Source organism: Pelodiscus sinensis, chromosome 21 (assembly GCF_049634645.1).
Source record: "Pelodiscus sinensis isolate JC-2024 chromosome 21, ASM4963464v1, whole genome shotgun sequence".
NCBI classification, from domain to species: Eukaryota; Metazoa; Chordata; order Testudines; family Trionychidae; genus Pelodiscus; species Pelodiscus sinensis.
Genome location: NC_134731.1, coordinates 7,299,488 through 7,307,364, shown reverse-complemented (window position 1 = coordinate 7,307,364; position 7,877 = coordinate 7,299,488).

Here is a 7,877-nt window from a genome sequence, read left to right as displayed (position 1 = left end):
GTCTTGTTAAAACCTCACCTTGTTCTTCTCTTTCTATGTATAAAAAACATTTTTCCTGCGGGATGACACAGTGACAACACATCACTTTGCATCCCGCCCTCCCTTTCCCCTCAGCTGCCCGGCCTACTCCCTCCCTCTCCAGTGCTTGGGAAGGATGCTGCACAGGCTCCCTGATGCTACGGAGGGGCAGGTCAGGAGCCGTGTGGCCTTTCCCATCCTCTCTCCCTGATGCTTGGGGTGGGGGGAAGAGGGAAGGGAGCCCTGCAGCCTCTCCTCTCCCTGATGCTTGGGCTGGAGTGGTGTGGCCTCCCCCCTACGCTTCCCTTGTGCTTGGGAGGGAGGAAGAACCCCGTGGCTTCCTCCCTCTCTCCCTCTTCCCTGGTGCTCGGGAGGGGCAGAAAGCCCCGTACCCTCCTTCTTCCCCCCTTCTCTGGGGAGGCAGGGCAGGAGCTGTGCAGCTTTCCCCTTCCCTGCTCCCTGGCACTCGGGGAGGGCAAGGAGCACCTGTCACCTTTCCCTTCTCCAGTGCTCCAGTGGCAGGGGAGGGGGAGGAGCTATGCAGCCTCCCATCTCCCCAGCGCTCAGCAGGGCAACAGCCATGTGGCCTCCTCCCTCCCCAATGCTCTGGGGAGGCGGGAGGGGGGTTGGCGAGCGCAGCGAGCAGGGGAGCACAGCCCCCTAATAATTGTGAAAAAAGAAAAACGTCAATACTGCCCCATAGAATCCTCACCTGACAAATGATATTTGAGGTTAAAAAAATGTATCAAAGTCAGCATTTCCGTCAATAAACAGCGAAGTAAAGCAGGTTTGCTGTAAGTGAAGCAGTTTCACTTTCCAACCATTGTTGGCATCAGTGCAATGTATATTAATATGTGATTCAACATGACCTAAAGAATTAATTACACTACCGACAAACACCTAATTGACTTTAGTTTTCAAGTACCTAAAATGAGGAGGGAGCAAAATTGTTCTCCTTGGCCTCTGATGACAGAGCAAGAAGCAATGGGCTTAAACTGCAGCAAGGGAGGTTTAGGTTGGACATTAGGAAACACTTCCTAGCTGTCAGGGTGGTTAAACACTGGAATAAATTGCCTGGGGGGGGTTGTGGAATCTCCATCACTGGAGATACTTAAGAGCAGGTTGGACGGACACCTGTCAGGGATGCTTTAGATGGTGCTTGGTCCTGCTGTGAGGGCAGGGGACTGGACTTGACCTCTTGAGGTCCCTTCCAGTTCTAATATTCTCTCAACATTTTTCTTTATGAAATTTTTCACAAGCCAGAGTGACAGGAATGAGACATGTGAGACGTGCCAACAAGAATGCATATTTCAGTTTGGAAAAAGTGACGGATGGTGAAAACGGCCATTTAACTGTTCTGTCACCAGTAGTCTGGAAGTCACAGGCTGCTCAGAGGACGCTAATAGTCAATTTTCTAGCTCCCCCTGACTCCAAGCATCTCACAACCAGTTACATTTACAAGTCGCATTAATGAAGAAACTTACACCTGGCTGAAAGCCCTCAGAACAGGCATATTTGTGCCAAAACCGGAAGCATAAAAATAGCATAGTCTCTGAGGAAGAAGCACAAAGAAGGATGCTGTCACTGACAAGGAGGGCTCAGACATATGAGGAGCACGAGAAATGCCTCAGAGTTTGCTGTAGAGGCTTAAAAAAAACCCTGACACTAGAGAGGGGCACAGCTTTATACTGAGTAAATGTTCATAAAAGTTTAAGAAGCATAGATAGCGGGAAAGACGAGGGAACTGCCTTAGGGTGTGTCTAGACTACAAGGTTTTTTTGAAAAAAAGTGTCCTTTTTTCTAAAAAACTTCCCCTGTGTCTAGACTGCTGCCGCGTTCTTTTGAAAGTAAATCAAAAGAATGCAGCAGTTTTTTCGACCGCGGAAAACCTCGTTTTACAAGGAAGAACGCCTTTTTTCGGAAGTGCTCTTTCGAAAAAAGGTGCTATGGAATGCAAACTGTGCTTTTTCAAAAGAGAGCATCCAGACTGCCTGGGTGCTCTCTTTCGAAAAAGCGGCTTGCTTTTTCGAAAGTACTGGTTGTAGTCTAGATGCTCTTTTTCGAAAGTGGCTTGCAGTCTAGACGTAGCCTTAGAGAGAACCTCTGTAATTTTAAAGAATTGCCTCTTTCTGCTGCCACGTTCGGCTTATGGAGCACACAGGGAGAAGAAGCCTCTTGGTGCATTGAGGGAGATTTAGCCAGCAAGATCTCGCCCAAGTGCAGAACAATTTCCCATGTCTCTTTGGTCAGATTTCAGCAATAAGAAAGGAAGGCTCTGGATAAAGATAATGGGGAAAGTGGGCAAGTGTGGGGGAATCTAGAGCTACTCACAATAGTATAGAAGGGCATGTGCCTATGTAACCCACTCACCTAGGGTGCATCTACACTGCACCCTTAGGACACTATTTTGAGACATCCCTTATCCCTCATGCAACGAGGTTTACAGGGATGCCAAAATAGCGTGTCCACTGTATTTCAGAATAGCGGACACATTCAAAAGACCCAGGGTAGCTATTTCGGGATACCTCTGGTATCCCAAAATAGCATTTCAGTGTAGATCAGAGTTTCTTAAACTTTTTAAGACTGAGGAACACCAAACAATTTTTTTTGAGGAACACTCAGGATTTTTTGTTGAGCAAAATAAATAAAATAAAGGGTTCGGGGGGAAGTAATTAAGGCCAAAAAAAAATCGCCTGCTCCTTTAAAGGCAGCCATTTTGAACTCTGTTGTTCTCCTCAGAACACCTCTGACTGCCTTACAGCACACTGGTGTGCCACGGAACACAGTTTAAGAAACACTGGTGTAGCTGTATGTCTAGTGTGGTTCACTGTCCCATGGAGTGGCACTTAGACAACTTACAGTGAGAGATAAAAACAAGGGAGAGCTACAGCCTAAGCTGAGAGCCACCTGGCTCTATAGCTCAAGCTGTAGAAGCTCTTTTACTCAGGTTCAAATCTGCCTGGTAGGGTTTCACACTTTGTTCTTTGTAGGGTCTGGTTGAAGAGGGAACAGTTGGCCTTCTGCTTCCTTTTGCTGTTGCTTCCTCAACTTCAATTATTTAAAAAAAACCCATTCCTCAGCTTTGTGTACACCGCAACCCCAATTAGCTAGAATGGAAGCTGCCCAAAAATGTCTGAGGCAGAATTTGGCCAATAGTGACCTAAAACATGTGTAAAAAGTAGAGAAAAGCTTTGACAGGACAAAACTTCTTAAGTGCAAGAGACAAAGAAATAGTGACTTTGAGCTTTAAGTTCACCACACCGTATCTAAGCAATGCCACTCTAGGTGTATATGCTGAATAAACACCACCTGCCATCTCAGCCGACTCCCAAGTGTAAAGTCAACTCCTCTTGTAGCTACCCTTGTGTAACTCAAACTACTGGTGACCTATTCGTATGCAAACATTACCTCACATTCTTCTGTCTACAACAATGCATTAAATCACACATAGCACACAGTAACACCCTACAGCCTGATAATTTGTATTGCCTTTTTTTATTTTTAAAAAGAAACTTTCAAGAAACTGGTGAACCGCATTGTATGAGGATTAAGGGTTATTTCGAGAGAAGGGTTTTCTCTTGAAATAACCGTGTCTTAACAGCGTCTGTTATTCTGAAATAGCACCATAACGTGAATATGCAAATGAAGAATGGGATATTTAAATCCCAGTTTCATTTGCAATTTTGAATGTCTTCATTTGCATTTCTCTCTCGAAAGAGGGTGCAAGTGTAGACATAAGAACATAAGAACGGCCGTACTGGGTCAGACCAAAGGTCCATCTAGCCCAGTATCCTGTCTACCGACAGTGGCCAGCCCCAGGTGCCCCAGAGAGGGTGGACCGAAGACAATGATCAATCGATTTGTCTCCTGCCATACCTCTCCAGCCTCTGACAAACAGAGGCCAAGGACACCATTTTATCCCCTGGCTAATAGCCTTTTATGGACCTAACCTCCATGCAATTATCTAGCTTCTCTTTAAACTCTATTATAGTCCTAGCCTTCACAGCCTCCTCTGGCAAGGAGTTCCACAGGTTGACTACACGCTGTGTGAAGAAGAACTTTCTTTTATTAGTTTTAAACCTGCTACCCATTAATTTCATTTGGTGTGCTCTAGTTCTTCTATTTAGGGAACTAATAAATAACTTTTCTTTATCAGCCCTCTCCACACCACTCATGATTTTATAGACCTCTATCATATCCCCCCTCAGTCTCCTCTTTTCTAAACTGAAAAGTCCCAGTCGCTTTAACCTCTCCTCATATGGGACCCGTTCCAAACCCCTAATCATTTTAGTTGCCCTTTTCTGAACCCTTTCCAAGGCCAAAATATCTTTTTTGAGGTGAGGAGACCACATCTGTACACAGTATTCAAGATGTGGGCGTACCATAGTTTTATACAGGGGCAGTAAGATATTCTGGGTCTTATTTTCTATCCCTTTCCTAATAATTCCTAGCATCCTATTTGCCTTTTTGACCGCCGCTGCACACTGTGTGGAAGTTTTCAGAGAACTGTCCACGATAACTCCAAGATCTCTTTCCTGATTTGTCGTAGCCAAATTAGCCCCCATATTACTGTACGTATAGTTGGGGTTATTTTTCCCGATGTGCATTACTTTACACTTATCCACATTAAATTTCATTTGCCATTTTGTTGCCCAATCACTCAGTTTGGTGAGATCTTCTTGGAGTCCCTCACAGTCTGCTTCTGTCTTGACTATCCTAAACAGTTTGGTATCATCTGCAAACTTTACTACCTCACTGCTTACCCCTTTCTCCAGATCATTTATGAATAAGTTGAAAAGGATTGGTCCCAGGACTGACCCTTGGGGTACACCACTAGTTACCCCTCTCCAATCTGAAAATTTACCATTTATTCCTACCCTTTGTTTCCTGTCTTTTAACCAGTTCTCAGTCCAAGAAAGGACCTTCCCTCTTATCTCATGGCCATGTAATTTACACAAGAGCCTTTGGTGAGGGACCTTGTCAAAGGCTTTCTGAAAATCCAAGTATACTATATCTACTGGATCCCCCTTGTCTTCAAAGAACTCTAACAGATTAGTAAGACAGGATTTCCCTTTACAGAAGCCATGTTGACTTTTGTTCAACAAATTATGTTCTTCTACATGCTTCACAATTTTATTCTTTACTATTGTTTCTACTAATTTGCCCGGTACTGAAGTTAGACTTACCGGTCTGTAATTGCCAGGATCGCCTCTAGAGCCCTTTTTAAATATTGGTGTCATGTTGGCTACCTTCCAATCATTAGGTACGGAAGCCGATTTAAAGGATAGGTTACAAACCACAGATAATAGCTCAGCAATTTCCCATTTGAGTTCTTTTAGAACCCTTGGATCAATGCCATCCGGTCCCGGAGATTTGTTAACATTAAGTTTTTCTATTTGTTCTAAAACCTCCTCTAATGACACTTCAATCCGGGACAGTTCCTCAGATTCATCACCCACAAAGGACGGTGCAGATTCAGGAATCTCCCCAACGTCCTCAGCCGTGAAGACTGAAGCAAAGAAATCATTTAGTTTCTCCGCAATGGCTTTATTGTCCTTGATTGCTCCTTTTATAGCTCGATCATCTAGGGAACCCACAGGTTTTTAGCAGGCTTCCTGCTTCTAATGTATTTAAAAAACATTTTGTTATTTCTTTTTGAGTTTTTGGCTAGCTGTTCCTCAAAATCTTTTTTCGCTTTTCTTATTACATTTTTACACTTGATTTGACAGTGTTTATGTTCTCTTCTATTTATCTCACTAGGATTGGACTTCCACTTCTTAAAAGATACCTTTTTGTCCCTCACTGCTTCTTTTACATGGTGGTTAAGCTACAGTGACTCTTTTTTTAGGTCTCTTGCTATGTTTTTTAATTTGGGGTATACATTTAAGTTGGGCCTCTATTATGGTGTCTTTAAAAAGTTTCCTAAAAGTTTCCTAAAAAGGCTCTAGTCTCTGTGCCTTTTAATTTCTGTTTAACTAACCTCCTCATTTTTGTGTAATTCCCCTTTTTGAAATTAAATGCCAGGGTGCTGTACTGCTGAGGTGTTCTTCCCACCACAGGAATGTTGAATGTTATTATATTATGGTCACTATTCCCAAGCGGTCCTGTAACGGTTATATCCTGGACCTGATCCTGCACTCCATTCAGGACTAAATCGAGAATTGCCTCTCCCCTTGTGGATTCCTGCACCAGCTGCTCCAAGAAGCAGTCATTTAAGCCATTGAGAAATTTTATCTCCGCTTCTCTTCCTGAGGTGACATGTATCCAGTCAATATGGGGGTAATTAAAATCCCCCATTATGATAGAGTTCTTTATTTTGGTAGCCTGTCTAATCTCCCTTAGCATTTCAATGTCAGTATCACTGTCCTTCCTGGTCAGGTGGTCGGTAATATATCCCTACTGCTAATTTCTTATTATTGGAGCATAGAATTACTATCCATAGTGATTCTATTGAACATGTTGATTCACTTAATATTTTTATTTCATTTGATTCTACATTATCTTTCACATACAGTGCCACTCCGCCACCCACCTGGCCTGCTCTATCCTTTCTATATATTTTATATCCCGGTATGATTGTGTCCCACAGATTTTCCTCATTCCACCAGATTTCAGTGATGCCTATTATGTCAATCTCCTCATTTAATACGAGGTACTCTAGTTCACCCATCTTATTAGTCAGACTCCTAGCATTTGCATACAAGCACTTTAAAAATTTGCCACTGCTTATTTGTCTGCCCTTTCCTGAAGCATTGGATTCCTTTGTATGCGGTTGTTTGTCTGCCCTGGCCCATGGTTTGTCCTCTCTCCTCCTCTCTTTCTGACTAAAGCTTAGAGAATCTCTATCAATGGATTCTCCTCTAAGAGAAGTCTCCCTCCAATTTACGTGCCTCTCCACACCAATCGGCTTTGCCCCATCTCTTAGTTTAAAAACTGCTCTACGGCCTCCTCTCAGGCACACAGGCATAATTGAATCACAGCTGGCATAATTATTCTAAATGTACAAAGGGACAGAATAATTACATTTGTCTGTCTCATCGGAGTGTAGTGTGGGTTTCATCATTTTTCCCTAGCAAAAGTCATTTAAAATAGTTTATTCCCAGAGTCACTTTTAAAATCCCCTTTCACCCCAGCCTTCCCAGTTACCATCTGGCACGTGCACTGCATTGTTCTTTTGAGAAGTAAAAGTCTCTACTATTCGAAATTGAAAGCCACACAAAATAATTTGATTTTGTTTAGTCCGGGATTTTCAAAGGAGTAAGAGACTTCCAATGCTCTAGAATTTAAATGGGAATTGGATTGCTAACTCCCTTAGGCTCCTTTGTAATCCTAGCCTTCGAGACATATATCACACCTAGAACCATCCTAGCAATTCTAGTGCCTTGTGTTCTACTAACGCTTCCCACCTCAATCAGTCAAGATCATAGAACACTAGAAATGGAAGAGATCTCAAGAGGTCAAGTCCAGTCCCCCTACACTCACGGCAGGACCCAGTACTATCTAGACCATCCCTGATAGATGTCTATCTAACCTGCTCATAAATATCTCCAGAGATGAAGATTCTACAACCTCCCTCAGCAACTTATTCCAGTGTTTAACCACCCTGACAGCTTGGAAGTTTTTCCTAATGTCCAACCTAAACCTCCCTTGCTGCAGTTTAAGCCCATTGCTTCTTGTCCTATCCTCTGAGGCCAAGGAGAACAATTTTTCTCCCTCCTCCCTGTGACACCCTTTTAGATACCTGAAAACCGCTATCATCTCCCCTCTCAGTTTTCTCCTTTCCATACTAAACAAGCCGAATTCTTTCAGTCTTCCGTCGCAGGCCATGTTCTCTAGCCCTTTAATCATTCTTGTTGCTC